The following is a 26071-nucleotide window of genomic DNA, read 5'->3' as shown; positions in this document are numbered from 1 at the left end:
CCAGTTTTCTTTGCTTAGGAAGATGGCCATTTGAAGAAGTCTATGAACTTATTGATACCATCAGTGTGCTTACAAATCTTCATGTGCACGTGTGCCTCGAAATAGAACCATGTCTCTTGTGTTTTCCTCAGGTATGACAACTAATGAATTAGTTTAAGAACTGTGAAAGAGAGAGAGCCCATCTGAGAAGCACTCACAGACCTGGTAACCCAGCCCTTACAACAAACCTTGTGAAGACAATCACTGTATCTGCAACCTGAGGCGTCCCAGTCCCAGTCCAGAAAAAGTCGGTCAGCACCTGCAACTAAGCATGGACGACGTCAGAGTCCGTGACCTGTGCATGTCAGCCATCTAGGACAACTCTGGCTGGCTACAGAGGCTCAGTGACTGAGAACGGCGTCACCTCAGTGGACAGTGCTTCCTCTGTGTTCAGAAAACATTTGTGCCCTTTTTTCCCAGACTGGAAGAAGAATACCCTCTTAGAAGCCTCATCTAACTTTCTCCTGAGCCAGCACACATCTCTAGTGACATTGATTGTGCTTCCCTTCTGTGTTAGAGCAGCAAACTGGCTCTCCTCTCGCTTCTCTGACCTCCCCTCCCTCTCCATCACACACTGACACCGCTAGCCCAAATTTGCGTATTGCATCACCTCAGGAAACTCATGGCTAATTTCATTATTTGCAAGAGAAAAAAATGCAAATCAAGTCAGACAGCTGGTGCTCTCCTCGAGGCTGAGAGTGATGGAGGGGCCGAGCCCCACCTCATCAGAGGCCTGCACACCCGCCTGCTCAGACAGGCCATGGAGGGCGGGAAGCAGGAGGCTGCAGGAGCAGCAGGAACAGATGGCCAGGAGGGGAAAGATGGAGGAGTCCGGCTTGCTGGAGAGGCTGGGGAAAGGTGGAGTGTCAGCTGCTAGACAGTCAGACAACGGTGCACGGGACAGAATGGACATGCGGTAGCCTTCAACAGCACTGTCGCTCACCCTTGAGGCTCTGGTACCCAGTTTCCTGGCATAGTCTGCCAGCGTCAACTCGTACTCCTCACTTCCACTGCTGTGCACTTAACACCTTCATCTCCCCCACACATAGAGGCCACACATAGAGGCACGCAATAGAGACGATTACAGGGAGGCACAGGGGGAATGGTTCAGGATAGCCCTTACTTTGCAAACAGGAGGACCTGGGTTCAATTCCCAGAATCCAAATAAAAACACCAAGTATGGTAATATGTGACTGTAGTCCCAATGCTGAGGAAACAGACAAGGGGGTCTGGCAGCCAGTGAAGCCTTGGTGAACTCCAGGCAAAGGAGAGACCCTGCTCAAGGTTTCTTAAGAATAATGCATGAGGTTGTCCTTTGGCCTAACCACACTGGGTGTATGCATGTGAATGCGCACGCGCGCGCGCACACACTCACACACACACACACACACACACACACACACGTATGCACATATGCACCAAGACAAAGGGAAAAGGAGAACCCTTTGCCTTTTGTGCCAAATGGATTCCAGTCTGCTGAGACAAGTTATGCAAAACATCTAACTTTATTACTGCAACTAAACTTAGTGTAATTTTATTAAATACTGTGCTGGAGAGCTTTGTGCCAACTTGACACATGCTAAAGTCATGAAGAGAGAACTTTAATCGAGAAAATGTCTCCATAAGATCAGGCTGTAGAGCATTTTCTTAATAATTGATATGGTAGGACCCAATCCATTGTGGGCGGTGCTATCCCCTAGGCTGAGAGTCCTGGGTTCTTTAAGAAAGCAGACTGAGCACACTATGGTAAACAAGGCAGTAAGCAGCACCCTCCATGGCCTCTGCATCAGCTCCTGCCTCCAGGTTTCTGCCCCATTTGGATTCTTGTCTTGACTTCCTTTGATGGTGAACTATGATGTGGAAGTGTTAGCTGAATTAACTCTATCCTCCCCAGTTTGTTTTCTGATTATACTGTTTCATCATAGTGATAAAAACTCTAACTAAGAGCCAGGCATGTTGGTACAAGCCTTTAATCCCAGTTCTCAGGAGGCAGAGGCAGGCCGAGAGTTTAAGGCCAACCTGTCTACAAAAATGAGTCCAGGGGATCCAGGACTTTTTACACAGAAAACTCTTTCTCAAAAAACAAAAAAGAAAGGAAGGAAGAAAGGAAGGAAGGAAGGGGGGAGGGAGAGAGAGAGAGAGAGAGAGAGAGAGAGAGAGAGAGAGAGAGATAGAACTTGAAGTCATACTATTGTGGCTCTGTACAGTGAAAGGCAGCTTCCAGGAAGGCTGTGCCGCTGACTGCTGTAATGTTTTGCCTTCATCTCACCTGACTTCTGAAGCATGGTGACACTGCCAACCATGGTCCTCTAACTTCTCCTAGAACCTAGATCTCACTCTACTCTTCTGTGTTCCTCTTCTAAGAGGTTTTTGCTCTATTTTCTGTGTGTGTGTGTGTTGCTTTGTTTTGTTGGTTGGTTTGCTGAGACAGAGTCTCACTGAGTAGGCAGGACTGGCTGGCCTGGAACTAACTATGTAGACCTGGCCTGAGCTCACAGACATGTCCGCCTCCGCCCCCTGATTACAGGGTTAAAGGTGTGCATCAGTGCTGCTGGCTTTCCTGCATGCTTGATTTGATTTAGTGTTGGTGCCTCCTCTGACCACGTGTCCTTTCACTCCGTCTGCTGGGGACAATCCCAGCTGTTTCTAGGAACTTTGCTTCTTAAAATGGTTCCTAAATCCAAACATCCACCCAGAATTCCTGATTATTTTATCCATCTCCTCGGATGCTGGCTAACCTCACTATTTGGTCATCAGTAGATGCTTCAAGGAAGGATGCTCATGCATAAAAGCAATTGTTTTCCTAACTCTTTTCCTCTTCGGAGCATATACTAAATAGCCCTGCCCTCAAGTTGCTTTTGATCATGCAGTTTGAGCGTAGCGGTGGTAGCCATAACTAGGACAGACTTGGTACCAGGAGTGGGGCATTGCTCTGTGTCATGCACTGTGTTTTTTTGGAAGAACTGTGGAAGGACTTTAGAACTTTGAGCTAGAAAAACCAATGAATGTTCAGACTTTGGTGAGCTGTCTGTGGCAGCTTGGTGGTCTAGCTTGAGAGGCTTCAGAGAAAAGTCACTTACTGACTCTCAGGACCATTGTTATTTTGAGTTAGGAATGTGCCATTCTGGTTATCAGGGGCTGAAGAATCAGCTGTTATTAAGACACCAGAACCATTGAAGTAAAAATTTTGGTTTACTGGGACATTGAGCCAGTCAGTCAGCAGCACCCCTCCATGGCCTCTGCATCAGCTCCTGCCTCCAGGTTCTTTTTATGTTTGAGTTCCTGCCCTGACTTCCTTCATTGATGAACAGTGATCCGAAAGCATAGTCCAAATAAACCCTTCCTTCCCCAGGGTTGCTTTGGTCATGGTTCTTAGCTAGGACAAGTACCTTTCTGGAACTGTGGGAATGATTTCAGCCTGATGCTCTCTCTTTCTGCTGGAATCCTACAAATACCAGGAGACTTGGATAGTTCCAAGAGAAGGCATGAACTCCATATCATCTGTCTACATTGCTTTGTACTGGACACCCATCATCCCCTCATCTCTTGGTCATGTGTCTGTATGGACTGATACTGCAGAAACTCTATTTCTTCTCCTTACTTCCTGTTTCCATGGTACCCACAGCTCAGTCCAGAACTTGGTGTTGTGTCAGGCAGGCACAGCATTTGATCTCAGGTTCTTTCATAGTCATTTCCTCTCTGTGTCGCCAAGACACTGCACTTGTCACCACAGGGCTTTCATCTACTTGAGGCAAGTGTTTGCCATGCTTTCATCTGAGGATCTCACTAAAACAAGGAGAAAAGCAAACAAACAGAACCAGGTTATCATTTCAAAACGTTTAAAAGTCGTGTGACTCTGAAGAGAAGATGGGCACAAAGAGTGGAGGCCCCAGTGAATGGCCAGCTGTGTGGACATGGGACCTGTGTGTCTTCTTCATATAGTCTGGTAACAGTTGCTGGTACTGCGTGCTGTCTCAGAGGCACTGTGCAGTGACTTGGGGCAGAGGGTATGCTACACTCTGGTCTCCTGGGATCTGACTTGTTTTGAATGGACACCGGCAATTCCCAAGCATTGGATGCTGCCCAAGCTGCGGGGACAACATGATTGCCAGGGTTGAGAAGGGAGAGACAGAGTTGGAATAAGGCACTTGATGCTCACGTTAATCATGGAGGGGTCAGCTCATCCCACTGATTATAGAAATCCTGGAGAGGGATGCCAGGTACAGGTAATCAGGCCTGGCTATTGCAGGGGACCGTTTACATTTTGTTACAATCCAGCTCTGATTGTGTTTTTTTTGCCTCCCCCTCCCCCAATGCCTCTGTGAAATAACATCACTTCAAAGTTGAGGAAGGAGGCAGAGACAGAAAGCCAGGGCCAGCAGTGTCAGTGGCTCCCTTCTACTCATCCCGTGAGGCTCAGGGAGTGTTCTTGTCTAAGTCTGTACCTAACAATTTCTGCAGAATCCTCTCCCACCTTGTAGCTATATCCGCCCTAGAACCTGTAAGTTATGGGTTGACCTAAGTTCTCAGTGTGCTTCCATGGTGCCCTGGTTAGCTGGACCTGTTAACTTGACACAGCCTATAGTCACCCGAGAAGAGTTTCAACAGAGGGGTTGCCTATATCGGGTTGCCCTGTTGGTGTTTCTGTGGAAGAGTATCTCAATTATTAATTGATGTGAGAGTGCCTAGCCCACTGTGGGCAGCACCTTTCACTAGACAGGAGGTCTTGGGCAGTATAAGAAAGCCTGCTAGACATGAACCTGAGATGGAGCCAGCAAGCAGAGCTTTTCTACAGTTTCTTCTTTAGTTTCTGGCTGACCTCACTCCATGATGGACTGTAACCTGCAAGTATAAGATAAAATAAACCCTTTCTTCTACTGAGCTGTGATTTGTCAGTGTTTTGTCACAGCAGTAGAAAGTCACCTAGAGCCAGGCAGTGGTGGCACACGCCTTTAATCCCAGCACTTGGGAGGCAGAGGCAAGCGGATTTCTGAGTTCGAGGCCAGCCTGGTCTACAGAGAGAGAGTTCCAGGACAGCCAGGGCTACACAGAGAAACCCTGTCTCGAAAAACCAAAAAAAGAAAAAAAAGGAGAAAGAAAGAAAGTCACCTAGAACAGACTGATTTTTTTGCCTTTTGAGAGACTGGCCCTGGCCCTGAATGTCAGTGATATTCTGACCTTTTGTAGGGAATGATACAGAAACAACCAATGTATTTAATTACGTTGGAATGTAGGCAGAGATTAGATGCTCACTGAATATCCCTGTCTGTGTGTTCATGTGCATGTGCAGAGTGCTATGTATGTGTGTGCCTGTTTGCATCTGCATGTGAGTGTGCATGTGTGTACCTGTGTATGCAGATGTATGTGAAAACCAGAGGACAGTCTCAGCTGTCATTCCTCTGTGGCTGTCCACCTTGTTTTCAGAGATTATTTTATTGGCCTGGAGTTCTCCCAGGGGGCTACACTGGATGACCAGTGAGCACCAGAGATCAGCCTGCCTCTGCCTCCTAAAACTGGGTCACTGGGTCACCAGCACATGCTGCTGTGCCTGACTTTACCGTTTTACCTGGGTTCCGCGGGATCGAACTCAGGTACTCACACTCTCAAGGAAAGTACTGTACTGCCTGCACCATCTTCCCAGCCCCCTCCCCAATATCTTTACAAGTATTTCTTCAAAAACATATCTCCTTTCAAAATACCAAAGGCTCCGATCTCTTTGATCTTAATAAAACTCAAAGGGAGGAAGAAATGGAGATAAAATGGATGCTTTGGCCCAAAGTTATGAATCCTCGTAGAAAAAAAAAAGCAAAGCTTCTAAATGCAATTAGCGTCTATATTTCTTTCGAGTAATTTCGTCTTTCTCCCGTGCCTTTCATGGGACACATGGCCCGTGACGATGCAGGGTCCTCATTCCATTTTCCCAGGTACTGGCATCGACACCCCGGAAGTTCCCATCACACAGACCCAGATTGCAGTGTGTTCCGGGACCCTGCAGCCAGTAGCCAGTCTCTCCACTCAATGGCTCCCTGCCTCCCTTTCAGGGAACAGCATCTGCGGTGAAGTTCGGTAATTGCTGTAATAGAATTTGTGAACCACTTCTACATGATTTTAAAGCAAATGTCACAGCGCATTGTAACAGAGAGCTAACAGCATGTTAGCAGGCTCCGGTTTTCATTTAATTCACTTCCCGGCGCTGAAGTTACCGTGAAGCCTTCGAGGACAGTGCGTTCGGTGAATAGCAGGGCAGCTGGGCCATTTATTTCTTTGCTTCTCCCCCGCTGCCTCCCTGGGTAGGTTTTGAAGTTTAGTTATTGCTACGCTTCCTCTCCCGCAGCTGGCCCAGGGAGTGTGCTTGGTTTAAGGAGCAGTCAAATCTGCACGTTCAAGCCACTGAAGTAAAAGATGGCTTTACTCAGGCCTGGTTACCAAGGAGATCTTTTTGCCCCCATTGTGACTGTGTCCAGGCAGAGATGGAAGCAGGGGATGAGCTGCTGGCTCTGGCCTGGTCTGATTATGGGAAGACTGGCAGAGGTTCCAAACCCATCCTGGAAATCCCAATTCCTGGTTCTTCAGACTGGGTGTCCAGATTTGTTGATGGGTCCACAGCAGATTTGATTAAAATGTGATCCTATAGGAATGGGATGTACCCTAACTCCAGCATTTCTCATGTCTTTACAGTAAAGGGAAATCTGAAGGTGGGGAGGGTCGGATGTTGGGCACCGGGAGAAAACTGCTGTTCCGATTTTCCAAGCCAAGAGACTTCACAATGCCAGAAGGTCTTCTAGAGCCCTTAAAGCAGTGTTTCTCAGCCTGTGGGCCTCAACCCCTTGGGGCTTGAATGACCCTTTCATAGGGGTCACATATCAGATATGTACATTGCAATTCATAACTACTGTTATGAAGAAGGAACAAAAATAGCTTTATGTTTGGGTGTCATCACAACATAAGGACTGTATTAAAGGGTCATAGAATCAGGAAGGTTTAGGAATGCTGCTTTAGAGGATGGATGGCCCTGTGACCTCCGTTTTCTGAATCCAGAGCTGGGGGCAGCACATTGCAGTTCATTTGCAGTTGCAGGTCTTGTCAGCCCTGGGATATTGTGGCCAGATCACATTTCCCTGTTCTTCCTACTCAGAGGACTCTAGAGAGACCTGAACAGCAGGAGCTGCTGCAGGTCCGGGGTCTACTGATGGGTACAGAGGGGAGGCCTCCTGCCTCTTGCCTGTGCTAAGTCCTACGAAGTCTTGAAAGAGATTGTGGGACTAAAGGCAGAGGGTTTGAGAGGAGGGTTTCAGCTGAGGTGTATTTGCTCAGTCAGTACGAAGTTCCTGCCCTAGCTTTGTTTTTATCGCTGAGATTAACAAACAAACAAAACTGACCAAAAACAACCAATTAAGTGATTGACTACAGCTCACAGTTCCAAGGTACCAGTCCCTCACAGGAAGGTCACAGCGGCAAGAGCTTGAAGCCAACATTCACATCATACCTACAATCGGGAGCAGAGACCAATGAACGCACGCACGCAGGCCCATTCCCTTGCATCCTCCTGCTCAGCTAGGGTTCTCCACTTCATCGTAATTGAGGACATCACCTCTCCCCACAGGCACCTAAGGGAAAGTGTCATCCATAAGGCTCTCACAGTGTGCTGGGACTTCACAGGTCTATTAACTAAGACAGTCCCCTATAATAGGCATTTCCACAGACCAGCCCCAAACAAAGAATCCATCACTGAGACTTCAGGATGTTTCAAACTATTAAAAATAAACATCATAATCCTTAAGACAGTGAGGATTTGAAAGAACACCACCCAGCCACAATCCTGGGACACCCTTTCTCTTCTGTACAGTGTAGTTTGCACCTGTGCTTGGCAGTTGCAGTGAGGGTACAGACATGTAAATATTACGGTCCTCAGTACAATGATACTCACCACCGGGTGCAAGCATCCTAAACTGGCCATGTCACCTTCTGTATAGTTTCAGGGATGTCAAGGAAGACATATCTCACACAACGTTCACAGAGAAGTGGCAGGGTGTGGTCAGAACCAGTGGGGAGCGGTGACCCCATAGCCCTCTGGGAGGTAGTCTGTAGGACCTTGGTCCTTCCCCATTGGAAACAAAGGTATGAGTGGAGTTGACCAGCTGCCATGGGATGTGCACATATGACAGAGCAAGTTGGACACATCACGTGCAGAACAGGGAACACCTCCCGAGTGTGACCAGCCAAGACCAGGCTTCTCAGAAGGTGGTGTGTTCTAAGCTCAGTGCTTATTCTGTGGCTGACGAAGCAGGATGTAGAACTATAGGCACCACAAAGTCCACAGAACAGATTCAATACACAGAAACCAAGGTTTTCTTCAAAATCTTTCTAGCAATGAAGAACATAAAACTATTGTAGTTTGAATGAGAAAAGTCCCCACACCCAAGTTCTAGTATCTCAACATTTGGTGCCCGGTTGGAGATGTTGTTTGGGGGAAATTATGGACCCTTTGGACTGTGGAACCCTACTGAAGGAAGCATGTCCCTTTGGGGGTCGGCTTTGAGGCATGAGGCACCCTCCCACTTCCTGTTCCTTCTTTCTGCTTCCTGTGTGTGATGAACATATGACCAGCAGCTTCCTACTTCAGCTGCCAGGACAGGAGCCTGTGCCATCATTCTCAGCATGTTCACAGTTTTATTTTTAATTTAAAAGTTTTCATCCAAATGGCATTTTAAATGTATGTTAATTGAGAGCCTGCTACTCCATGGCAGGCTCTGGGGTACAACTCTGCACTCAGCAAATTCTTCTTTTCAGAGGTGACTAGACCAGTGCAGACGTGAGCAAGCCACATGCCAGTATTCATGTACGAGGGACTATGCTAGGCCCAAGAGGCAAAGAGTGTGGTAGAGTTGAACTTAGAATCTTGCTTACACACACACACACACAAGCACACAAACACAGAGAGGGGGGTAGGGGGAAGAGAGGGGAAGGAGAGGGAGAGAGGGAAGGGGAAGAGAGAGAGGGGGGGCAAAGATTGAGAAGAGAGAAATTCCAGGGCTGCCAGGGGCCATTAGGAAATAGTCAGGGGCTGTGTGGTGTAGGGAAAAGACATCATAAGATGGGAGATTGGAGAGAGTGTCCCGAAGGTTAAACACTACTCTATTCTTGAGCAGAACTGCCTACTGCCCAAAGAAGAATGTATGGTCCTCTTATTAGTCTGGTTTAGACCTATTTGTTTTCACATTCAACTCAAGTGTGCTTGAGTGTGTGAGTGTGTGTGTGTGTGTGTGTGTCTGTGAGTGTGTGTGTGTATGTGTGTGTGTGAGTCTGTGTGTATGTGTGTGTGAGTCTGTATGTGTGTGTGTATGTGTATATGTGTGTGAGTCTATGTGTATGTGTGTGCGTGTGTGAGTATGTGTGAGTGTATGTGTGTGTGTGAGTCTGTGTGTGTGTGTGAGTGTGTGTGTGTATGTGTGTGTGTGAGTCTGTGTGTATGTGTGTGTGTATGTGTGTGTGAGTCTGTGTGTATGTGTGTATGTGTGTGTGAGTCTGTTTGTATGTGTGTGTGTATGTGTATATGTGTGTGTGAGTCTATGTGTATGTGTGTGTATGTGTGTGCGTGTGTGAGTATGTGTGAGTGTATGTGTGTGTGTGAGTATGTGTGTGAGTGTGTGTGAGTCTGTGTGTGTATGTGTGTGTGAGTGTATGTGTGTGTGTGTGTGAGTGTGTGTGTGAGTCTGTGTGTGTGTGAGTATGTGTGTGAGTGTGTGTGAGTCTGTGTGTGTATGTGTGTGTGAGTGTATGTGTGTGTGTGTGTGTGAGTGTGTGTGTGAGTCTGTGTGTGTGTGTGTTTGTAAGGATATATTATGATACATGTATACCTGTGCACATATGTTGCCAGTGTGTCACCAAGCAAAGACTAAAGGAGATGATGAATATGAACAATAATATTTACCCCAAAGGGTTGCTGAGAGAAGTGAAGGGATTCGCTGTTTAGAGTGTAGTAAACCTCAAGTAGATGATAGATCTTTCCAGTAGCTCAGGGAAAAGCTTCCGTGTTTGTTTTAAATGTGATACTTTGTTTGCTAAGTGAACAACTGAGGTAGTATAGAGAAATGGATAGTTCATCGTAAGTCGTCTATGTACTTTAGGAGCTGAATTAAAAGGGAATATTTGAGCCCGTGCGACTCAAATCAGCAGCTGGATTTTTTTTTTTGCTCTCGGCAAGGTTGGATGTAGTCAAAGCCAGTTAAGCCAATTCGGCTTTGTAATCCCTCACTAGCTGGGGTGTCACAAGGGACATGGTGGCTACCACAAGCCTCAGATGGGCATATTGCCCACCAAACAGTCTTAATGAGGGCTGGGCTTCTTCTCTTAATGTCTATCGAAAATATGCCACATAATTCTAAAAATCCCATCTTGGATCTGAATTCTGAACTTGTCAGGAGCCACAGTGGGACAAGCTAATAACTAGCAGGTGATCATCTTGAAGTGGCCTGCCTCGGATTATTATATAATCTGCGACAGGTGAGCCCTCATTAAGCAATGTTGCGAAGAACTCATTTCAGGAAAGATTCCTGCTATTAATATGCTTTTCCTGTTATTATTAAACATATATAACAATCACTAAGTAGGAACACACCCCCTCTGGAGCAGATCTCTGCAGATCCATGAAGATGTACTGTCTTGTAGTGATGCTGTATAGACAAATAGATGACTTAAGTCTTAATGATGACCCTATAAGAATTTCTAAAATTATATCTATGATTATTAAGCTCTTTTATAATGGGACTGCTATTAGGTCCTTTTCTGATAGTCAAAGCCGCAATGAGAGCTCTGTCAGTCCCCCAAGTGTCACCAGTTAATTGCTCTTAGATGGTAACCAGACTTTCTCCTACTCAGAGCACATTCCAAGAGGTTGTGAAACAATTAACCAAAGGTCATTAAAAGGGAACTAATGATTTATTATAGGTGTTAGGACAGAAGATAAAGTATCGACTCGGTTGATCGATACAAAACTTCACTAAACCTTCAGTGAACCTGTGGAGCTGAGACAGGTGAGGGATGTTTAGCCAGGTAACTACTCCTAATGGATATGCATGTAGACATTCTCTCTTGTAAACTTCGATTTCAACTATGATTTGATTTTTAGTGTGAACTTGTGATGAACTTTGTAACACGTGATCATGTATTCTGAAAGATGTATAAGTACTGAGGACAAAGAGATGAGCGAGACTCAACAGAGGAGACCTTTTTTGCCTTTCCCCACTTAGACTAGAATCTTTTCCCTTTCCCCACTTAAGAGAATTTTTCCCTTTCCCCACTTAGGATCTTTGTGCTTTTCCCCTTAGTTTTTTCCCCCCTTAGTAAAAAGTTTCGTAGGAAACTTCTTACAACTTAGTAATAAACTCTATAATCACTTCTCTACCTGTCTTCTCTTCCTGGGACTTCAACTCGCAGGCTGAAAGTTAGAGCCCAGCAGTTCCTGCTCAGACAGAACAAAGGCTGCAATGTTTAATCCTCCTTTAGGCTACAGGTGTTAAGTTTAAGAAGTTATTATCAGCATTTCAGTATAATTAGAGAGTTTGAAAGCCCTGAGACCCTCAGACTTTAAAGTTATCACCAGAGTCCTACTCTGTGACTCCACCACCACCCTGGCCCAGGCCGGGAGGCTCCCAGCACTAACTTGTCTGAATTCTCTGCCAAGGCCAAGGTCTAATGTGTGTTTCCCTGATCCTCAGGGTGAGGGGACACGGCCTAAGACACTGCAGTGTGTGCTCAGGATCTCTGCCTCTCAGTTTTCTCTTCCTAAAGGCAGATATATGTCTGCACATATTACCCTTCAGATGCACCTGCTTATAACACAGATCATACAGAAAATGGTGCTGTGCACAAAGCAAGCACTAAAAGACCTAAAGTCTGACACCTGTTACACTAGGTGGCTTCATATTTTATTTAACTACTTACTTAGTTAACTACTTATTGTTTCAGAGTAAAAAGCAATCCTGATTGGTTAGAAGGGAGTCTACATCTCCAATCTGTGGTCTAGGGTGGTGGGTATGTGCAGATGTATATTTAAGCCTACGAAGAGATAAACACATATTTATATGATGCCAGACTATCAGCAAGTCCCTCCACCTGAGGCAGTTACAGCCCCTCGGCAGGCAGCCTTCCCATCACTTGACCACACAACATTATTGGACCTGTGCACTTTTAAAGCCGGTGACTTACAGTTAGCGCTGGATGACTGGGAATCTGTCAGGCAGCAGAGGTCTGTAGAGGGAAACTAAATTTATCACACCTGTGTATAGAAACCTTAGGAGCTGACGTGAATGTAGACTGGACATTTATATTGCAGACAATAAGCAGGTACAAAGAAATGGACACAGCTCTTCCATTAAGTATTCTACATAATGTAGTTGAGTAAAAAGGGAGTATTTGAGCCAATAGAGTGGCTGAAAGTTGGGGATAGGAAGAATGCCAGCTCTTAAGTTTGTTACAAGCAAAATATGCCTTTAAAGAGCAACCAAAAAGGAAAAATAATTCCTCAAAGCAAAGCAATGTAAGTTATGCAAAGTTATTTTGTTTCTTAAATGTTCCCCTTCCCTGCTTGCCAATGAATCACTGCTGTGATTTTAAAAAGACCTCTTTGCTGGTGCTGAGTTTCAGCTCACTGAAGGTCCCAGGCTCTGATGTCACCCTGCCTGCGAATGCTGAGTCAGCTAGCTTCACAGAGCTCAGGGCCCTTCTATACCCCAGAAGCCTGGGACCCCCGACTCCAGCCAAGCAGGCAGCAAGGTAGCCTTGCCAATCTCCATCCTCCCCTGCCGTGAGAACCAGAGAGAGGACCAATTAATGCAAGCTGCTATGTAGGGATCATCTGCTGAGGATGAAAACCCCTTCCTGCCCTGCTGGCAGAGGCCACTGAAGGGCTGTCAGATGTCAACAGCTTTCAGTCACTCCCCGAGCCATCGCTCCAGGGCTTCCCTGCACCTGGTCCTGTCTCTGTCTGGCTGCAGAGGTCCTCATCCCTCATCCGTCCCTGAGTGTGGGACATGACGGACAATGGCAAGCGAATCTCTTCAAGTACAACAGGACCTAAGGGAAACTCTAAGAAAATAAACCAGAGCAGGGCAGTGGTGGCGCATGCCTTTAACCCCAGCACTCAGGAGGCAGAGGCAGGTGGATTTCTGAGTTCCAGGCCAGCCTGGTCTACAGAGTGAGTTCCAGGACAGCCAGGGCTATACAGAGAAATCCTGTCTCGGGGAAAAAAAAAGAAAGAAAGAAAGAAAGAAAGAAAGAAAGAAAGAAAGAAAGAAAGAAAGAAAGAAAGAAAGAAAGAAAGAAAGAAAGAAAGAGAGAAAGAGAAAAAATAAATAAACTAGAAGCACGGGGGGTTTGGTAGCTGCGTTGAGAGAACTTGAGGCAGGACAATGGAGGGGTTCCAAAGTGAGTCTTGACTGCAGGGTGACTTGGAGGCTGTCCCTGGCTACGATGAGACCTTGTAAGAAATAAAATAAACAAACCCCAAAGAAATATTTCAGGCTACTTTGTGGAAAGAAAACAGAGAAGACTGTGTTCCCTGGACACAACAAGGAGCTGCATGTTGTGAGAGCATTTAAATAAAAGAACACACACACATGTCTAGGAGAGTGTTTGGATACCAATTCTTTACATATCCGAAAGGAGATTGCCTTAGAGTTCTGCTGGGGTGAACAGGTGGTAGGATCATGCAGAATTGTTTGTAGGGTAGAACAAAGACATAGCAAACATTTCACCATGATTAAATACGTAAAAAAAAAAATAGTTTTGCAGAGGCCGTTTTCATACTGAGTCTCTCTCCAATATATCCTGACAGGCAGATAACCAAGCCAATACAATAGCTAGCTGTGGCTTTATTTTTTTCCTTACAGGGTTTGGGTGCACTGTCTTTCTGTTCTAGAAGAACAAAAGAGCGTGTGACCTTCCCATTACCTCTGCCAGGCCTCAGAGGAGCAGCAAGCTTTCTCTGAGCAGCTGGTAGGCTCACATGGATTCATGCAACCAGAGAGAGCAGCAGCCACAGACGAAAATAGTACTTCAGGGGCTGGAGAGACAGCTCCACAGTTAAGAGCACCTGATGCTCTTCCAGAAGACCCGTGTGCAGTTCCCACTACCCGAGTATCGTGGCTCACAACCTCCTGTAACCCTGGTTCCAGAGGTCTTGGCACCCTCTTCTGACCTTTTCTATGTCCTGAGCACACACAGAATGTACACATATACATAAAAATAAATCTTTATAAAAAGAAGTTGCTTGGGTATCAAAAGTCTCATTTCTCAGTAGAAGTCACTTGGAGATGACACTTGGAGGCAGGAAGAGGTTGGGCGTCAGTGTAAACAACCTTGGTATGAAGACTGCAACTGTCGGCCAGACCTGGGCTTTGCTTGACTCTGGGAATGCCTTCCTGCACCCACCGGAGCAAGAGAGAGGATGTCCCAGAGAACTATGACGTCTGTTGAATCTGGAGGCAGCCTATCTGATGAGTGAACCTGCAGCCATGTCTTTCAACACTCAGCCATACAGAAGGAATAGGGAGGCTCAAGATGAGTGTCACCCAGTCATAGGACAAAGCCCACACCATGTCATTCCCCCAGCTTTAGGGACTTAGCCCATTTGAGTGTTTTTCTGACATGCTGACCCTTTGAAGTCCCAGTCTTCTCAAGTCTCTGCTTCTAATCGCAGACTACTGAAGGCTGCAGAGGGAAGGCCTACCAAATGGGGGAAGCTGGAGGGGACACGAGTGGGCTGCCGGTAATGTGAGGAGAAACCACGGGATAAAAATTAATAGCTTCGTAGGATATCACAGCTTGTAAGGAGCACATCTACCGTTCACTACCTTGTGTGACTTTTCACAGTCACCTGGGAGGGAACCAGCTGACTCTCTCATCCTTCGCCGAGCTCATGCCACATGCCAGCATCACAGGATGGACACACGGAACCTTCATGACTCTGGGTCTCACTCTCTGTGCTAAGGGTCCACCTCTGGCGTGTTCAAGGTAAACTCTAGCCCACGGGAGTTTCTTGTACCTCTGGGTCTCATTACTATCCCTCCTGTTTAACAGATGGGTAAACTGAGTCTGGCTCACTTGTTCAAGGTCACAGTGCTCTTGACAGACGGAGACCAGACTCAACGCAGGGCTCCTGCCTCCCCAGCCCATGCTCTGCCCGGTACCTCTGACTAATGTTACATCATAATTGCACGTCATTAAATGTTTTCATCAAGGAAAACAGTGCTTTCCCCAGAGGGGAAGGAAGGAATAGCGAAGAACTCTTCCTCCTTAACTTATTCTCACTGTCATAGTTATGTCACGGCAGGAAACAAAGCCACACTTGATTAGACTCCTGTTTCTTTTCAATGAGCTATGGTAAAAGTGCATATTTTACAGACTTTAATCTGAAAAAGTTGAGAAGTACAAGTGTTGTTTCTGTGGAAGACGCCTCCAGCATGGGAAGCCCACTCCCGAGGAGAAATGTTCTCAGCCAGATGCCTACGATGCTTAACAAAGCCAATTCTCGAGATGAACTTTACAATCAGCCAGTTTGGCTTAGGAAATCATTTCCATGTCTTCTCTTGATCATTTTGTGGTTTGATGTCTCATCCATTGCTCTCCTGTCTGCAAACTCTGTTTAGCGCAAAGCTTTGCAAAAAAAAAAAAAAAAAAACCTCTTATTTGACCATGAACTTTTGATGATCTAGTTAGCGCTACTGTCAAGCTTCCCGCGGTCTTTTTGAAAAGCAGGACTTGTCCATTCTGCCCTCTGGCCAACTTCAGTGGGACTAAAATGCTAGCAAGAGCCATCAAACTGCCTGACGGCTTGTCAGCAGCGAGGCTCCATTAATTTACACACATTTTCCACTGTTTGGCGTCTACCATGATAACTCTTTTTCTCTCCCAGGCAGCTCCTGTTTGCATTTAACACTTGGGTTAATTTTCATCAGAGTTTAAATTTAGCCATCAGTTATTTCAGCAGAGCTGTCAGCCAACATATGGAGAGAGGGAGGGAAAAAAAATCCTCCTGAATTTATAATAAAGCGGGATCTGTTGAATGTGAAATAAAAACCAACCGCAATATAGCAAGGCCCCGGTGGGGAGGGCAGGGTCAGGAAGAATTGCAGAGTGGATTAGCCGTGCTATTCACCAGAGCCGCGTCTGGGCACCTCCGGAGCTTCCGGATAGATCAAAAAATGATGGAAAGACACAGTTCAATTTGTCCCCCTTTTATAAAGGATAATTAACCTGTCAGTCTTGCTACTTTAACAACTTCATTAAATTGGAGGCGAAATAGGTGCCGAGAAGTCTTGTCTTTATCCAAAAGGAACACAGGGCCCTGGTGTAAATGCCGGGAGAAGAAAGGAAAACACATTCCGTGCACCTCCGTGATGCTGTCTGCCTCCTGAAAAATGGGCCGCGCTTCTTCCAATTATGTAATAATCCCGCCTTTACTATGACCTGCTAAAAGTAATTTTCTTAACTTGGAAGGCAGAAGGAATAATGTCACAGCCCAAACAGGTCCAAGAAGCACACCGTTTAAAAATTGAGGTTATAGGGTTTCCAGGGCTGAGGGCCAACCTATTTAAGCTCCGGAGTGATGGTTAGCAGAGGTGAGCAGCGTTTCATGGGTAACAAGAAAAAGTGGAAAGGGCTCGCAGGCCTGCCGACTCCCCCTCCAGCCCTCAAAGCCATAGGGGGAAATCCTGCTTCTATGAAGACTCCAAACGTAAAATGTATTCCTTCCTTTGAGGAAAAAGAGTGATCACACGCTTTTCATGTTTAAAAATCTTACACAATCCTAGGCTTTTGTTCTCTCAAGTAGATGCAGGTGCTAGTTTAAGCAACTGAAATAACGGGTTGGGTGACAGTCCAGCCCTTTCAAATTTCTGTACAAAGAGGGCTCCAAGGCACAGGAAAAAATCCTAGTGATAAAATATGTTTCAAACTGGGTACTTAAAAAAATAATGTTACCTCAACACAGACATGGCTTTTGACATTGGTAAGTCTCTCCTATAATCACATTTAATGATCAATATACTTTAATAACTATAAAACAATGATAAAAATTCCTACTACCATACAGTAAGGATAAAACTATTTTCTAAGAAAGGAATGTTGTGGTTTTTGAAAAATTAAAATATTTGGTGATAATTATATATTTTCATAAAAAAATTAAAACCAAGATTTTACTAGTATATTAGCTCTTGAGGGCTTATACTACCAAACCACATTTAATTTATGATCTTTACAAATCAGCACATTTTTAATCTTAAGTGTTTCATTTTCAATAATTTATGATTAAACTAGGAAGGAAAAAAAGAAAATTGTACTTTTTAAGGAGGCCACATCAGTGCAAGATTTTAAATGATCTCAAGTGGCAATTAGAGAGTCAGTCACACATACTCCATTTGGCAAAGAAGTCAGAATTCATCTGTCTTATGTTTTATTTGAGACATGTGTTGAAAAATGCAACAGTTCCGACAATAGCTATTTAATTAACATTTAAGAACAGAGTTCATACTTTTAATGATGAAAATACATAATTTCATTGAAATAGAATATTTTTATTGGTGCCTCGGCAGAGGAGATGGGTGCAGAAACTTTCGGGGTGCATTTAATTATGTGCTATGGAGTGCAGTTTTCTGTATATCTCACCTAAGGATTGTATTTATCATTGGGAAGGTGTTTTTGTCTCCGCATTTGGAAAAGGGGGTGGGGTGGGGGCAGAGAACTGCAAAGTGACTCTCTTCTGTTCCTGCCCTGTGCCTGTCTCATGTCTCTCGGTGCACAATAATTGAGATGATGTGTCTTGTATTGTTCCATCTTAAACCCTGTCCGCACACATTTGCAGAGGATGAGCCGGGCCACCCCTCCCCTGCAAGGAGCTCAGAATGGACAGTGATCCGGAGTGGCAACTGCTCTTGCCACGGGTGCTTTTTCAACTTGTTTGCGCGCTCAGAATTCACAGTGTGGACACGGTGCTTTAAGTGCTCTTTCAGGACAATGACACTACCTGTCTACAGATAGCACTTGGCATGTTTGCTTGCTGTATCTTTTAGAGGAAAGACCCAGGGGCCATTAGGATTAGCAGGCTCCTCAATCGTGTCACCCTCTCCAGCTGCTCTGGACCAGGGGCACTGCAGACTGAAAATGACTCTGACTCCTTCTCGCTAATGTCGAGAGACTGGGTATGTTAGGAAGGAAAGCGGCAATGTCAGAGCTTGTTGGCTCTGTGGTGTGGATAAAGAGAACGCTACAGGGACGAGGCAGGAGGTGCGGGGAGAGATTCTACCTTCAGGTTCCTCAGACTGTGCCTCTGAACAAAGAGACAGGGTGAGCCAACAGCTGGACTATCCAAAGCAAGTGTCTCCACATCTCCCCGGAAGGGATTCAAGCTCTCAGCTACCACTGCCATCTGGCAGTGCTGTCTTGAGGGGCAACTGGCTTTTCCTGCCTTGGGACGCTCTCGCACGTGACAGTCAAATTCTGTTTTCAATGAAGAACATGTTGTTTTAACCCAGCTGTGTGTATTTTTCATGGGTGTTATTGGAAGGCAACAACATGATGCTAATTTTTAGCCAGTCAAATGCTGAGCCCGGTGCTAAAATGAGCAGCTAGTATCACCGACCATACACGAGAGAGAGCTCAGTTTCCTACTGTAAGCAGATGTTTCGATTGCTGCTGATTAAATCACTATAATTTAGTCATTTTATGAATGGAGTCAGTCATTTGCCGATAGTGCGGCTTTTTGTTCAAAGGGCATATTTTCTCACTAGTAACCTTCAAATATCTAGTCGATGTGGTCTAAGAAAGTACATAATTATCAATGAGGCATAAATATAATTAGGTTTCTTTCTGTAGATCACTGGGAAATCTCTCTGTAAAGGGTTGTCGATGTCTCCTTTTCACATTAGTAACTGGAGACTGGAGCGCTAGCGTTTTTTCTTTTTTTTTCAAAATATATGTATTAATATACTGTGTCCGTGTACGTGTGTCTGTGTGTGTGTGCTTGTGCGTGTACGTGCATGTGTGTGTGTGTGTGTGTGTGTGGAGGTCAGAGTACAACTTGCAGGAGCCGGTTCTTTCTCTACCCCTCTCTCTCTATGTGGGTTCTTCAGATCAAATCACCGTAAGTCTGGTTACAAATGCCCTTGCCCGCTGGGCCATCTCACCGGCCCAGGTCGCAGGTTTGTTTCGATCTTTCAGGTTTTATTTTTATTTATGCATGTCTGTATGTGTTTATGCTAAGTGTATTCAGGCACCCCTGAGAGCCAGAAAAGGGAGCCGACCTGCCAAGAGCTGGTGTTATAGATGGCTGTAATTCACCCAGTGTGGGTGCAAGGAATCCAACTTGGGTTTTCTAGAAGAACGAGTGTTTTTAGGATGCTCTCCACAAAGTAACAGTTTTTAACAGAGAAATCATGTGCAGTGACCTTGAAAAATGGTTATCTTTTATTCCATAATTCTTGTTCCATGTTTTCTTCGCACCATACAATAAGTTAGCTATCTTCACCCAATTAAAGGATCGAGGGGTGGGGTATGAGAATCATTTGAACAATTCAAGTAAATCTATATTGGGTTAACTACCTGGTTATTTTAAAAAAAAACTGCTCATTTCCTCTGTCTGTAAGGGAGATACTCAAAGCCACAAGTGTGTGGAGACTTCCAGACACCCTGAAACCAATGCCTCTTGGCACAGACAGGAATGGAGCCCTCACCTCTCCTGCGTCCTTTACCCAGGGTTTGGGGATGGAATATTTGAACAGCTCTCCACAGGTAGTCTGCAGCTTTGCAAAGACAGTGAGTGACCCTCTCCTTTCCTGGGTTGGAGGTTATGGTGTCTTTCAAATGTGTCTGCCCCTGGGGTCAGAGAGCAGTCACAATGTGACTGGCAGTGAGACTGCGGGCTCTGCCTTGCAACTCAATCCCGGTTCTGAGTCATTTAAAAGAGTTCCCGTGGAGTTTACAGTCTTCATAGTTCACAGATTTTTGGAATACAAGATTTAAGAGGTCAGGCTGAAGAAACCTTGATGGCCACTCAGTCTATCCCAAATGGTGATCTCCAGGTTCAGGGAGAGACCCTGCCTATCCTAAGCATAAGAGTCAGAGGAAGACAGCCCTTTATCAGAAGCATGGAGAGGCTCAGAGCAGATCCTCCATCCTGGTGCTCAGGGGAATCCGCCTGAAGACAACTGATTTTCACAACAGGACACAGTGCATTTCTGTTGTTTTTGTTACTTAAGCAGCCCAGGGGCTAACACACTTGCTTCACACTGAGGTTTGGGGACTAGGGCCTTTTATTAACTAGCTTCTTTCTAGTTATAAGGATGTTTCTCATGCCTCCTTTTTGATACCCACAGTCTGAAAATACAAATATGTAGATGATTTTGCACAAACTTGGTAGAAAGTGTATTTGTTTTAGCATGTTCACAGTGGTTTTGACACATCTTTTAAGTTATGCAAATTAACTGTGTGAAAGTGGTAACTCGTGACAGACTGTTGCAGATACTTGTAAGACAAAGTCTTTTATTGTATACACAAATAAAACATAAAAGCTGACATAGAAAAACAAAGCATGATCATTCCCAAAATTTGACCATCATCTATGCCATTTCATTCCAGGTATGGTACCAAGGAAACAACTTAGTGTGGCACAGAGACAAATGCCTTGTGACATATGACCTCAGCTCTCTGTAGTGACTTCAGTGAAGCAGAAATGGGGCTTATTGGTGAGATGGTGGTGAAGGTCGCAGAATCTCAAACAGGAAGGGTAAGCTTGAAAGAGCTTGCCTTCAATCCTAGCACTCAGGAGGCAGAGGCAGGCATCTCTGTGAGTTTGAGGCCAGCCTGGTCTACAGAGTGAGTTCTAGGACAGGCAAGCAATGTAAAGAGGCCCTGTCTCAAACAAAATAACAAACAACAACCAAAGAGGAAAAAGTTTGAAAGAGCTTAGAATCCAGCATGATGCCTTAACAGTCTGTTATATACTTAGGAACTGCTAACAGAGTAGATTTTAAGTGTTATCACACACACACGTCAAAATGAGATTTTTAGCCATAAAGAGGAGTGACATTATGTTGCTTGTGGTAAGCTATATGCACGCAAAGATGTGTATATTGGGAGACTAATCCAGTTTTGGAATGTACACATTTTCTCTTATCTGTGTGTCCTAGAATGGACATAGTTACATTAACTCATGTCACATGCATAGACTGGAAGTGGAAATGAAATATCTGTGGCATAGAGGATATGCTGGAGGGGAGAGGGGGGTGTGCTCAGCCTACAAGATATATGTATGAGCGTTAAAGAGAAAATAGTATATTAAAAATGTTTAAAATAAACAAGGTGGTGCATGTATTTGATCCCAGCTCTCGAGAGGCAGAGGCAGGAAGATTCTGAGTTCGAAGCCAGCCTGGTCTACAGAGTGAGTTCTAGGACAGCCAGGGCTACACAGAGAAATTGTCTCAAAAAGAAGAAAAAAGGAAGAAAGAAAAGAAAAGAAAAAAGAAAGACAGAAAAAGAAATGTTTAAAGTATATGAAGTAATATATAAGGTATATGAAGTAATATGTAATAAGTAGCTTGGTTTTAAACCATGCATGCTGCATACACATTTAAAACACATTGTATAGAATAAATTAATTTTGTAGAAAAGATATTTTTTGATGTGATATTCAAAATAAAAGAGGCTAGTGAGATGGATTGGCAGGTAGAAGTGTTTGCCATGCAGGCGTGATGGCCTTAATTCGTGTCCTGGAAGCCTCCGTGGATTCTATAAGGTTGTTGTCAGGCCTCCATATGCATGACTCGTGTCCATGGATCCAGACCCACACCACACATAAACACACATGCAAATTTAAAGTTAAGAAAAGGAAAACAGACTTAAAGAAAAAAAAAAAAAAAAAACAGGGGGAAGGAAGCCGGCAGCGTGAGGCCCAGGCTGCTGGGCAGCTGTGAGGAGAGAGATGGCGTGAGATCCATGGAGGCTGTGAGGAGTAAGATGGCGTTGGATCCATCCAGGCTGGGCTTGGCCACCCGCATCTGCACAGCATGTAGGAGCTTCCTGTCTAAGGTCACACTGGCTTAAAGAAACTGATCCAAAGCCAGGTGAGATGGCTCAGTGAGTAAAAACACACTTTACTGCCAAGTCTGGGAACCTTAGTTTATCTCCAAGATCTAAATGGTTGTCCCCTGACGCCCCCCTCCCCAAAGTGCCAGGTGGCACCCCATCACTATAGATAGAAAAAAATCGCTTTTTTAAAAAGGAAATACACGTGCTTTGGTGTTTCCTAACATGATCTTTCCAACTTAACTACCCTGTTGTCCAATAAGTAGAATATAAGGAGAAGAAAATGTTCAAAGTTAGGTCTTTTATTGCTCCTGTAATTTTTATGACTGTCCAGTATCCTTTAAAAATGCAACGTGGATGTCTTGAGTTTCTAAGTCGGCTCTTGGAAATTGCTGCTGCTTCTGACTGAACTGTGAATGAATCTTCTTCCTACTGCTGTGATAAACACCAAAAGCAGCTCGGAGAGGAAAGGGTCTGTTTGGTTTACGTGTCCCAAGTACTGTTCATCACTGAGGGAAGTCGGGGCAGAAACTCGAGTCCTGGCCCAACGCAGAACCATGAAGAGTGGTGCTCACTGGCCTGTTCCTCCTGGTTCTGCTCGGGCTTCTTTGTACCACCCAAGACCACCTTTCCACGAGTGACACCTCCCATAGTGGGATGGGCTCTCTCACATTAGTCACCAACCAAGAAAAAACCCACAGGCCAATCTGATAGGGACATTTTCTCAACTGAGGTTCTCTCTTCACAGATGGCTCCAGCTTGTGTCAAGTTGACCAAAGACTAATCAAGAAAATGTGATTTTCTGAACTAAAGCCTCTGGGAGGAATGAAACTATTCCACCATTACTTCATTTGAAAGCCTCCAAGGGCCTCCTGCTCCAGAATCTTCTGTCACTCTGACTATGTAGTGTAGGCTGGACTCTTAGCAATCCTCCTGCCTCAGCCCCAAGAGTGCTGAAATTATAGGCATGAGATACCTAATGCTTGCTTAAAGAACACTAAGTACTTTCAGTTTGGAAGCAACATCGGTAACTTCCCAAACAAGTGTGAGTTCTGGTTGGTTATCTTTCTTCCAGCTGCAAGACACCAGGGCAAGCGTTCCTTACATCAGGGCCTCTAGTGCTCCCTGGAGAAGCTTGGCTCTCTGCCAATCCCGGCTGCACTCAGTTCTGCTTTGCTGAGCTGCATAAGACAGAGTAGCTCCTGCTGACTTCCATAGGCACCGCTCCCTATCTAAGCTATAGGCACTTATGTAGTGTGGCTCACAAGTGCATGTGACTTCAGCTCTAAGGAAATCTGTCACCCACTTCTGGCCTCCAGGTGTACCTGCACTGATGTGGGAAACATACATATATACAGGCCGGCATTCATAGACATCAAGTAACTAAATGGATAGGTGGATGGATGGGTGCATGGATGGATAGATAGATAGATAGATAGATAGATAGATAGATAGATAGATAGATAGATAGATAGATAGATTTTTTCAAGAGGACATCTGTCTCTGGATGCTGATATAAGTTGGAGCTCTGTGGTAGATAGCTCAGCTAGTGTGAGCAAGTCCCCAAGTGTGATTCCAGTACAGAAAAATCATCTCAAATCCCTTAAAGTCACTCCAATCCTCAATCCTCACTGCCTCTCCGTTTTCCCCCTGATTTAAACAACCTTGAGTTGAGTCCTTGACAGGAAGATGACTGCTTCTCTGAGCCCCTTCGCTGTTACTTGGTCCTAGACTGGAATGTTCTCCGTCCTGAGTGTCACATTTGCTGACACTCCTAGTTTGGGTCCCATGATTCTCTCTCTTTTCTCATTAGAATAGACTACCTGGAGACCAAGAACAAGATTTAATTTGGGTTCCTCACAGAGCCGGTGGTGCTGACTGGTCTTAACTATGCAGTTCATTCCCAGGAGAGAAAGTCAGAATCTCTTACATGGATCCTAAAGCGTTCTAGAGCAGAGCGAACACAGAAATAGCATTTCTCCGTGGACAGCAGGAGAGGTGACGATTCGGTCAGTGCCAGTGGCTGTTCCTGACAGGAGAGTCAAGATGATATTGATGCCATCGGCTGTAAGGTGTGCTCTGGGGCTTCTGAGGCAGGCCGCTCCTTCCCACTGGGGGTTGATGGGAGATAACTCACTTAACAAAGAGCATTCAGCTGAACACCAGGGAGAACCTAACGAATGGATAACTCTTACTAACCTGGCCAGTTCTGGGTAACAGGTAACGGGTAGGAACTTAAATGCCTGCTACAAAGGAATGAGGTCGTGGAGATGCTAAAACTGCCAATGTTGAGCTCACGGTGTGAGTGGCACCGTTGAGTCAGCCAGGGCCTCAGAACTGCATTTTTGTAATCTTATAAAAAGAAGATAATGGATGATTAAATTTCTTTAAAGAGGACTTGGGGGATGGCTGGGAAGTGGCTCAATTGATAGTCTGATGTGCGTGCACGAGGACCTGAGAAGTGGATACTCCAGCGCTTATGTCAATGCCCCGTGAGGCTAGATGAGAGGACAGAGGCAGGCAGAGCCTCAGAGCTTGCTGGGTGGCCCATCCAGAATAATCACTGGTCTCAAGGTTCAGAGAGAGAGCCTGCCTCAAAAAGTAACATGGAGACTAAGAAAAGCTTTTGATATTGACCTGTGAACTCAACACACACACACACCAACATACATGTATACACACATACATACATATATAAAAATCCCCCAACACAACTCTCTGACACGTGACAGTATCACAATTTGCCTTTAGTGTCTTAGTCTGAATCCATGTGTGCCTTTTAGAAAAGTAAACTAAAATATTTGAGTCTGGGACCATGCATCTTTAAGCACCACATCAGAGGGAGGAGCTGTGGCCTCTGACCAGCAGGCTCCTCATTCTTCCCTCCCCTCGCGAGGTGAGCAGCTCCCTAAGGAGCAACGCTTACTGGGAAGATATTTGCACTGTGCAGTGCTGAATCTGTGCTCGGGGTGGCCATTGGCTTGATCCCGATAAATTGCCCGTTTCCTTGCGATCCTTTGGGAGCGCCCCCTTCTCAGTTCTCTGCTTCCTCTTCACCAACTTTGTCTTTCGTGCTGTCTTCCTGTGTGGCAGAGAAAATTCTCCAGATTTCCCAGGCAGCTGCCGAGCATGTCTTATTCATCACGAGCCCTGTTCTGCTCCCCTGCAGTGACTGCAGATTTCCATGATCACATAGGTAATGGGGCATTTGGGATTTGTGGAAGAGAACTAGCCCTGTTCCCAAAACACTTCCTCCAGTGCCCCTCAGCATTCGGATGCTGCATTCAGTCTGCTCTTATCCATATGGCTTTAGCTGAAATGCCTTCGTGTATGTCCTGTGTTCACTCTGACCTTGCCTCAGGGACTCCCCCATGCCCTTAAAGGCAAGGAGAATATATTCTTTATCCCAGAAAACCAGCTAGGAATGGGCTATGCTTCTGAAAACAACAGGGCAGGGATAACTGATAGAGTGGACTATAGAATATAGTTAATATTTAAATCCAGCTTAGGAAGGCAAAGCAGTCAGTTACATACATACATGCAGACACAGAGACACACACAGATATTCACACACACACACACAAACACATATACACACACTCACAGATACACACACAGATACTCATATATATACACAGAAACACAGATACACACACAAAGACTTTCACATACACAGATACACACAGAGAGATTCACACACACACACACCCTTCAGGTATATTTACAATTTCTTGGAACCCAGGAGCTCATTTCCTGAGTTTGCTTATACGTCAGGGCTCCTCCACAGTGCGGTATCTACCTCCCAAGGCCAGAGAAAGACTGCGGTCTTCTTCCCTTGACACAAGGCGAAGACTAAGCACCTGGAGTGGAGAAAGGATGTCCTGCTGCTTCCAAACCTCTTCGCTGAAGGTGAAGGGGCTTGTTGAAAACATGGCTGTGAGCAGATGGGCCCCTG

At 45.3% G+C, this 26071-nt stretch overlaps 1 long non-coding RNA gene across 2 annotated transcripts; it reads right to left on the bottom strand.

Moving 5' to 3' along the window:
- Positions 1-241: 241 nt before the first annotated feature.
- On the bottom strand, positions 242-6411 carry LOC110303007. 2 transcript variants are annotated; one of them, XR_002378892.1, is made up of 4 exons: positions 6243-6411; positions 4800-4881; positions 3641-3825; positions 242-304 (listed from the first exon to the last, which is right to left on the bottom strand). It is a non-coding gene; the product is annotated as an uncharacterized LOC110303007 (long non-coding RNA). The 2 variants fall into 2 exon arrangements; XR_002378891.1 differs by lacking the exon at positions 242-304 and having other exon boundaries at positions 3362-3825.
- Between the last annotated feature and the right edge of the window lie 19660 nt (positions 6412-26071).

Source organism: Mus caroli, chromosome 1 (assembly GCF_900094665.2).
Source record: "Mus caroli chromosome 1, CAROLI_EIJ_v1.1, whole genome shotgun sequence".
Taxonomy (NCBI): domain Eukaryota; kingdom Metazoa; phylum Chordata; class Mammalia; order Rodentia; family Muridae; genus Mus; species Mus caroli.
Note: the sequence above shows the minus strand (reverse complement) of the source record. Positions and strands in the feature narration are given on the sequence as shown.